The 8850-nt window shown below is 44.1% G+C and overlaps 1 pseudogene; it reads left to right on the top strand.

Annotated features, from left to right (window-relative positions):
* The first annotated feature begins 7040 nt into the window (after positions 1–7040).
* LOC142461680 (rRNA-processing protein FCF1 homolog pseudogene) lies at positions 7041–7832 on the top strand (annotated as a pseudogene).
* Positions 7833–8850: the final 1018 nt, after the last annotated feature.

The following is an 8850-nucleotide window of genomic DNA, read 5'->3' on the forward strand; positions in this document are numbered from 1 at the left end:
AAAAAACTCCTCCGGGCGGCTCTGCCACTGAGCATGCTCAGTGCTGCCGGCGCTTCCGCGTGCCGGTTCCGCTCGCCGCGTTTTGCGAGCGGCCGCAGGGGCGGGCCGGGCGTGGGGCCGGGGACGCTGCCCGGCGCTGCGAGCTGGGAGCCCCCGCAGGGGCGCTGGGGACGTGGCCGCCGGCCAGTTGGCTAGCGAGGGCCACGGAGGACTTGGTTCCCGTGTGGCAGGCCGGCTGTCCCCTTTCTGAGGTGCACACCTGGGCAGGTAGGGAGCAGGACCCCTTGGTGGCGCAGAGTAAGGTGTTAACTGCGCCCCCTAGGGGTCACTTGGGAGAGCGACAGCCCAGTGTGGGGTGGAAGCCGGCGGACGGGCCAAGTGCCCGGGCAGCGCTGCCAGGGCAGCGCTCGTACGGTCCCGTTTCCCCAGTCAAACTCTTAGGTGTTTCCAGACACGCTGCAGACGAGCACAGTGGACTTTCTTTGCATGGTCCGCTCCCTTCACCCCGCCTCTCGTTCCGCCAGACACGCGGACGAGCCAGCCACGGTGGGTTGGCGCTTTCCGGGGCTCGTCGGTGTGTTGGCCAGGGCATCACCATGCAGGAATCACCCTTAGTAGGCCTGTCTATCACTCTGGGAACCAGGGGGAGCTGGGCAGATGGTTCGGTGTTTGCCTGCCCTGTCGTCCTCTCGCTGGGACTGTCTCTGCCCAGCGCGTCCCCACGACCTTGGCACAGCCACCCCCCAGACTCCCACCACGACCTTGGCCCAGCCACCTCCCACACTCCCACGGCGCCCTGGGCAGGTGCGCGTCCTCCGTCAGCGCCCCGGCGGGCCACGGCGAGGGGGCGGGTCTTCGGACGGCCTGCGCCGCGGCGGCGCGGAGGACGCTCCTTCGCGATTGGCCAGCCGCGGTGCACGACAGCCAATCCGGAAAGCGAAGGGGCCCGCGGGCCGCAAACGCTCCCGGGAAAGTCTGCCCCACCTTCTGCACGTTTCCTCCGCCTCTGCCGCTGGCGCCGTCTCCAGTTGTCAGTCCTGGGCCAAGTTGTTACCAACTTAAACTTTGTCTCCACCCTAAGCCATCGTCACAAACTTGGATGAGCCTGCGGAACTGGGCAAGGCCGCTCCCTGGTACTGGGGAGGAACGATGAAAGAGTGCCTGGAGCGGAAACGCCCGAATTCTAATTTGTATCATTTTTTATTGAACTGTTACTTTGGGGGAAGCGCAAAAGGCATAACTCTAAAATCACGATGCTTTAGATATAATGTTAAGGTATAGGTTTCCCAACACGTTGCTTGAATATTAATTTGAAGGAGACATTCAGAATCAGAAATAACTGCATTCTAGTCCCTACAACTTGCAGTGGTTTAAAATGTTTACATCATATCTATGCTAGGTATATGTCAGTGCGTAGGTATACCAGTCATCAAAGAGAATGACTTACCATTTTTAAAATAAACTTGTTAGTTGCGGGCAAGACGACCCTAGGTGTGCAAGTGTACAGAGGTGTCAGAACTACGAGAGTTGTCACCTTTCAGAAGCAACTCACTGTTGGGTGGGTTTGAACTGCCAACCTTTTGCCCACTAGTTGAGATACTTCAAAGGTAAGTGACTCAAGTTTCCAGTTTTCATCGCTGGTCGAATAGAATCTTCTCTGGGCAATTATTTTATATTTTGCAAGTCGTATACCTTGTTATTTGTGAAAATACGTTGTCCCTATCAGCAGAGCTCCTCAACTGTAAGTGTGAGCTTTTACACACGTTTGTTCATCCCGTGCAATATAATATAGTTAGAATTTACTATCGCATGTTGGTATTTTTAACAGATTGCTCCCCAAAATATTAACTTCCTTTAAGAAATGCTTTGAGGATTCTCGCCTGTGAAATTCGAGACCATATGATAATGGGAAAAGAATGGTTAAAAGATGTGATTGCAACACGTGGAGGTCTTTAATGTGAGAGTTCATCGTGCCCCTAAAATAAATATGAAGGAGGGAATGAAAGCTTCTGGTTACAGAAGAATGCCCAACTAATTTTCCCATTTGTAATATAATCATTCAAGTAAAGCTCATCAGTGGATACTAATAGATATTGAGTGAAATCTTGTAGGAATACAAGATGTTCACACGGTCTCAAATATCTGGTAATAAATTACTTTTTAAAAGAAAACACTACCTGCAACAAGTGAAGACATTAACATAGCTAATACTGCGGTTGTGGGGGGGAGGGGATCTTGTTTATGTGCTTCCTGGTGCAAGGCAATTAGACATCCATAAAATCATCTAAAAAAAGATGGTGCCTAACTACCACCAGCAGCTGCTCTGAAAATGACTATATTAAAAGGTCCTGCATATAATGGTAGAAAAATGTGAAACAAATCATAAACCTAGGCTCACTGGTTGGATAGAGACTCATGGAACCCACGAGTGATGACCCTTAATCATCCTTCAGGTCTGGAACTGAATTCACCCCAGTGTTAATCTAAACTATTTAAGATCAAACGGACAAAGGTTCAGAGGGTTAGGGAAGGAGGAAGGGTGGAAATGGAGGATACAAAAACGTACATTGAGGGGATTGCAGTGAATAAGTTGAAACAATTTAAATATTTGAATGCAAAACTAAACTCACCTTATTCACAATAAAAACACTTAAAATTCTTTCCAAAGTTATCCTGATTTAATCAAGTTTTTGTACAGTGGTTCTAAATCAGGGGTTCCATTTAGTGAGCCTCTCTCCCCTCGGGGAAGGGATGACACGTTGGGCTAGGTTAGCAGTTCGATTGCACCAAGATGAGGCTTTGTGCTTTTATAAAGATTTAGTCTTGGCAACCCTAGAGAGTGTGCCCTTCCTTGTAAGGTGGTTGTGAGCCCAAATCCCTTCAATGGCAGTGGGCCCCCTGCCCACAGGGCATTTGGAGGTTTTTTATGTGTGTCACAACCTGCAGTAAAGGGTACTACTGTCATCATTGTACTGTGCAGCCCCACTCTAACCCAACAATACATTTTCTGGGCTAAATGTGAATAATGCCAAGGTCAACCACTAAAATTGGCTCTAGCATGAATTTAGAGGACACTCAGAGAATGATTGTAGGAAGAGGTTAAACATGAAGAACCAATCGGAAATAAGCTGCATTATTCAAGAACCATGGTCTGGACTGTTCAACAGAAACAATGTAAACAAAAAAATTCCGTGAGCCAGCCTTTATTGGATTCTGAGTCTGCAAAAGGACATTTGGGGAATAATTGCATAAATTTGAAAATGGAGTAGATACTGAAGCGTATAATAGAATTGTAGTTTTCCTATATGTGATCATAGTATTATCTTTGGTCTTGAGCGTTTATGCCAAAGCATTTAGGACTGAGGGAACGTGGTGTGATGAACTTAATTTCAAATGGTTAAATATGGATGTATAAATAAATAAAATGGCATGAATGTGTCTGAAAGGAGAAAATGTGGTAAGAATAAGTATGCCCCCAAAATGGAGAGAACGAAGCAGCAACTTCAGAGCTGCTCCCTGCCATCTGCGCATGCCAGTTCTGCATAGGTGAACCTAACAGGCATCTGATTCTCGTGCTAATTTTTTTTTGTACTTTCCGGTGGCCTTACTATTTTCCGAAATAAAATAAGGAGTACACTAACTTCTTTTGCATCTAAATGTTTTTAGTCGAGTTATGTTCTACAGGTAGGGGAGCCCTCGTGGCACAGTGCTTAAGCACTCGACTCATAAATGAAAGATTAGGGGTTCACACTCCCTGCGGCCACCCCAGACCCCACAGACATTAGTGGCAGTCATGGCTTCTCTAAAGACATTTCCTTCTAGACAGCCCTACGTGGCTGTCTGCTCGCTCTCCTACGACAGCCGGGAGTCAGAAGCCACTCAACAGCCGCAGATGTGGTTTGGTTTTCCCGTACAAAAATGACAATAGACTAAACAGAAAAAGACGGCTTTATAGTCAGCTGAAATTTGGAAGAAATCCACAAGGATGACATAAGAGACTTGTTAGGTATAAGCAGACAGAAACAAGGCGTTTAATTTTGTTAGTTAACAGTGTGAACCAAGTAGGAAGGGGAGGGGGAGGAGTAGCCAATCACCCTCTGCCTCTTTCGGTTCAAGAAGAAAAGGACCCTCACACCACAAGGAAAGAAAGACACAGACACGGGTAAGTAGGAAAAGGTTAGCAGGATAAAAAGCTCTATTAGAAGTGGACTTGAAGTCTTTTGACCTTGAGTTAGTTTACATCCCATTCGCCAAGTCTATTCCAACTCAGAGTGAAGTGACGGCATACTCTTGGGCGTTCTAACCTTTATTTTTTATGGAAGTCGAGATTTGCTCCAACAATCGAGTCACTGGGGGGCTCGACTGCCAAATTGTCACGTCGCAGCAGACCATTTAGCCACTGCAGCAAGAGGCTCCGTAGGATCAGACTGAAATAACCCGGATGACCCACCGCCGGGGGTGGGTGGGGGACGTTTCATCAGGAAAGGTACTATACGGCTGGGAACAGGCAGTATTTTCAACAAATGGTGCTAAGACAATTCCTTTATCTGTATTGAAAATAAGGTGGGCCACTTCTATGCAAAAATGAACTCAAAATGAATCACGAACTTAAATTTTAAAAGTTACAAATATTAAGTAGCTACAGGGAAAAATAGGAGTATGTCTCTGAACTTGGGTTAGACATCAGATTCAACACCCAAACCCCCACACCGTTGCCAGCTAGCCTGTTCAGAGCCCCTCACCAAGGACTAAAAGAAGCCTTCTTAACTAGCTCATGCAAAAGGCAATGTGCCGCCACCAGGATAGTTTGAGTTATGCTTTGGTAATAAATCACAAAACACCAGTGCCTTTTCATACCAATGTGCTCAAACATAGCAATATCTGTGAGGCCGGCACAGCAATGCAGTGTTTCTTCTGTTGTACATATTGTCGCCATGAATCGGTCCTAATTCGTTGACACTTAAGAACAACCTTAAACCCCAATTTGAAAATAAGTAGACAATTTACAAAAATATTCCATAAATATATAAGATATTTAACCATCTAAATAATCAAGAAAAGAAAAATAATGAGATACCAGAATCAAATTCCATTATTAACCAAATCCAATAGCAAGCACTAAACCAAATACCAGGAATATGGGAGAATTTATTTCTTAATATATTGCTCAGAGGAGTAAAGTTGATACAACCACTTTTGAGAATATGTTGACAATACCTAGCAAAATTCTAAATGTATATGCCTGGTAATTGAGTCTTTTCACACCCAGACAGATTCTAGAGAATGATGCTTATGATAGTATTATTAAAATATGAAGACTGGGAACAAATCAAATGTTTGGTGGTGAGACATGGATAAGGAAAGGACGTCATAGCCACAACATAGACTATTCCATGCCAGCTTAAAGAAATAAACTCGGTCTCTAAATATCATTGTGGAGAAATCTCAGCAACATAAAGCCATATCTTTAAAATTGAGGAAGATATACATAGTATTATATTACACGGGTATAAAACTTAAAGTACATACTCAGATATAGATATAGATACATTCCAACAGAATTCATTCTCTGAGATGATAGAATGTTCTCTATCCAGCTGACGGGCCTCGGACCTCAGCTCATACCTTCCCTCAATACAAGAACACTTCGTTCTAACAAATGGCATTTTGTGAAGCTCTCCCCCTACACACACGATAACTGGAGACAAAATGGGTTTATAGCAGATGTGGGGAAGACAGCTGATGGTGCCCAGCTATTAAAAGACACAGTATCTGGGGTCTTAAAGGCTTGAGGTTAAACAAGCGGCCATCCAACAGTGAAACAACAAGCCCACTTGGAAGAAGCACACCAGCCTGTGTGATTGTGAGGGGTCATAGAGATCGGGTAATGGCATCAGAAGATTCATAACAACAAACAAACAAAACCGCGTTGGTGAGACCGAGCAGGAGGATTGGAGCAGAGACCCAAAGCCCATCTGTAGACAATGTAACATATCCCCACACAGGGGTCACAGGGAAAGGATGAGTCAATCAGGGTGCAGTAGGGCACCGATGGATCACACAATATACCTGTAGCTCCTTGAGGCATCCTCACCCCCCATTATCATGACCCCAGTGCTGCTTCCTACTCTGGACTGGTCGGGAACATGTACATAGGGATAGGCAAGAGATAAAGGTCATGACACATGGAACCCAAGAACAGGAATGAGAATAGCGATACCAAAAGGGTAGGGGGAAGTGGGGAGAGGAGCAGGGAGCCAATCGCAATGAATGTTGCATAACCACACACACTCCTCCAGGGGGAAGAACAACAGAAACCAGAGGGGATGGGAGGCAGAGGACCATGTGATATATGAAAATAATAACAATCTATAATCTGTCAAGGGGCCATGAGGGTGGGGAGCAGGAGGAGGGGGAGGAAAGAGAGGAGCTGATCCCAAGGGCTCAACAGAAAGTCAATGTCTAGAAAAGAATGATGGCAATATATGTACAGATATGTCTGATATAATTGATGATGGATTGTATTAAGAGTTGTAAGAACCCCCAATAAAATGATCTTTTTAAAAAAAGAAAAGAAATTTCCTCTGTCTCTACTATTAATGCCATAGCTATATTTAGCTGGAATATGGTAGGGCAATGGAAAAACTGATTTTATGTTCATCTCATTTAAATTTAAAGAACCCAATATGACTAGTGGTTCTATGTAAGACAAAGATATATTCGTGTCTGAATGTACAGTTGAATGCGTTCCTGTACAAAAGTATAAAAACACATTTGAGGGATGTACATCAAGCTCCCAATATTGGTTAACACTGGAAATGAGGAAGAAAGAGATTGAATCTAAGGGTAGTTTCCAAGAGTATTTTTATCTATAAAAAGTGAGAATTTTAAAATATGACAACATACAGTTATTATCCATGAAGTAAAAGAATGGATTTTTAAAATATTTTTATGTTCATAACATTTTAATAGCTCATCAAAAGCAAGTTATAACACTGTTGTATTGCAAAATCTTGTAAAAATAATATTTCTTGGGCAGTGACTGCGGAAGCGAGAAGCGAAGAGTGGCTCGAAGATGGGGAAGCACAAGAAAACAAGGAAATATGCGACCATGAAGCGAATGCTCAGTCTCAGAGACCAGAGGCTTAAAGAAAAAGACAGATTAAAACCTAAAAAGAAAGAAAAGAAAGACCCCAGCGCACTCAAAGAAAGAGAAGTCCCCCAACACCCTTCCTGCTTGTTCTTCCAATATAACACACAGCTGGGCCCGCCTTACCACATCCTAGTTGATGCCAACTTTATCAACTTCTCCATCAAAGCCAAACTGGACCTAGTGCAGTCAATGATGGACTGTCTGTATGCCAAGTGTATTCCTTGTATAACTGACTGTGTCATGGCTGAAATTGAGAAGTTAGGGCAGAAGTATCGAGTGGCCCTAAGGATCGCCAAGGACCCAAGATTTGAACGGTTCCAATGCACGCACAAAGGAATCTACGCAGACGACTGCTTAGTGCAGAGAGTAACGCAGCACAAGTGTTACATTGTGGCCACAGTTGACCGAGACCTAAAGCGAAGAATCCGGAAGATCCCAGGAGTCCCTATCATGTACATTTCTAACCACAGGTACAACATTGAGCGGATGCCAGATGACTATGGAGCCCCGCAGTTTTGATTTTGAGAAGACAACAACCCTGTCCCTTCAGCGGAGAGGACGCTCTTTTTCCTGTGCATTAGAGGCCAATGTGCTATTAGATGTTCTCAGTGTTTGGTACTGCTTCCAAAATAATTTATCTCCATTTACAGATTGTTGCATTTTTAATAAATCAGATACTCAGAAAAATAATAATAATAATAATAATGTTTCTTTCTATAGTATATGCGTCTGTTTTGCTGTTTGGTAAACATTTTGTAATATGGAAAATTAGGATAAAAAATTAAACGGAAAAGAGGACAGAAGAAGTAGTACAATAAGACCCTCAGAAATGTGAACGTTTCATACAGGGGTGGAGTAGGAATTAGACTTGCTCTCATCAGCCCCAGAAGATATCCTAAAGCTAAAGACAAAAGACTTCCGCTTAACGTAATCTGAGGCCCATCCAGTGAGAAAACAGCACACACAAACAAAGTTACCCCGATGGGAGGGACTTGAGCCTCAGCTGGATGATCAGTGTTGGTTGCAAAAGTTAGAGGGAAGTTGGAGGTCTCAGTGAATTTTCTAAGCGAAGCACCTGAATGATTCGATTTGGTGGTGTCTCAGGAACTATATACTAAGAGGCAAGTGTCAGCAAGCGTCTAAGCCCCACTCAGGAACCATGGCGTGGCTGTGGGGTCAGCGCTGACAGCTAACCATAAGGTCTGTTGTTCAAACTCACAAAGCAGCCTGAGGGGAAAGAGGAGGCTGTCTGCTCGCGTAAAGAGGGAGTTTCAGAAACCGTCTGGGACACTAGGCCTCCATCACGTGGCTCGGAGTTGCATCAACTCAATGGCAGTAGATTTTGTTAAGCCTCACTCGAAGCAAAGCAACACTCCCTTCATCTGTCTTGGGAAATATTTAATTTGAATATAAAGTCAACAAATAAGAACTTTATAAAGTATGAGGATAGGTGAGTAAATCAAGCATTCATTAAACAGCAGTTTTTAAGCCTACAAGATGAACTAATTATTACACTAGGCACTAAACACTGGGGAGAATAATAGTCCTCAGACCTTCCCTTTGGGAATTTACAGTCTATCTGAGGAGAAAAACATTAAATAAATGACTGATGCATACTTAATTAGTAACAGTTGTAGGAAGTACATGAAAATATACAATCAGATCTAGATCATGTGGTATTAGGATGCATATTTTAA

This window comes from Tenrec ecaudatus, chromosome 11 (assembly GCF_050624435.1).
Source record: "Tenrec ecaudatus isolate mTenEca1 chromosome 11, mTenEca1.hap1, whole genome shotgun sequence".
Classification (NCBI taxonomy): domain Eukaryota; kingdom Metazoa; phylum Chordata; class Mammalia; order Afrosoricida; family Tenrecidae; genus Tenrec; species Tenrec ecaudatus.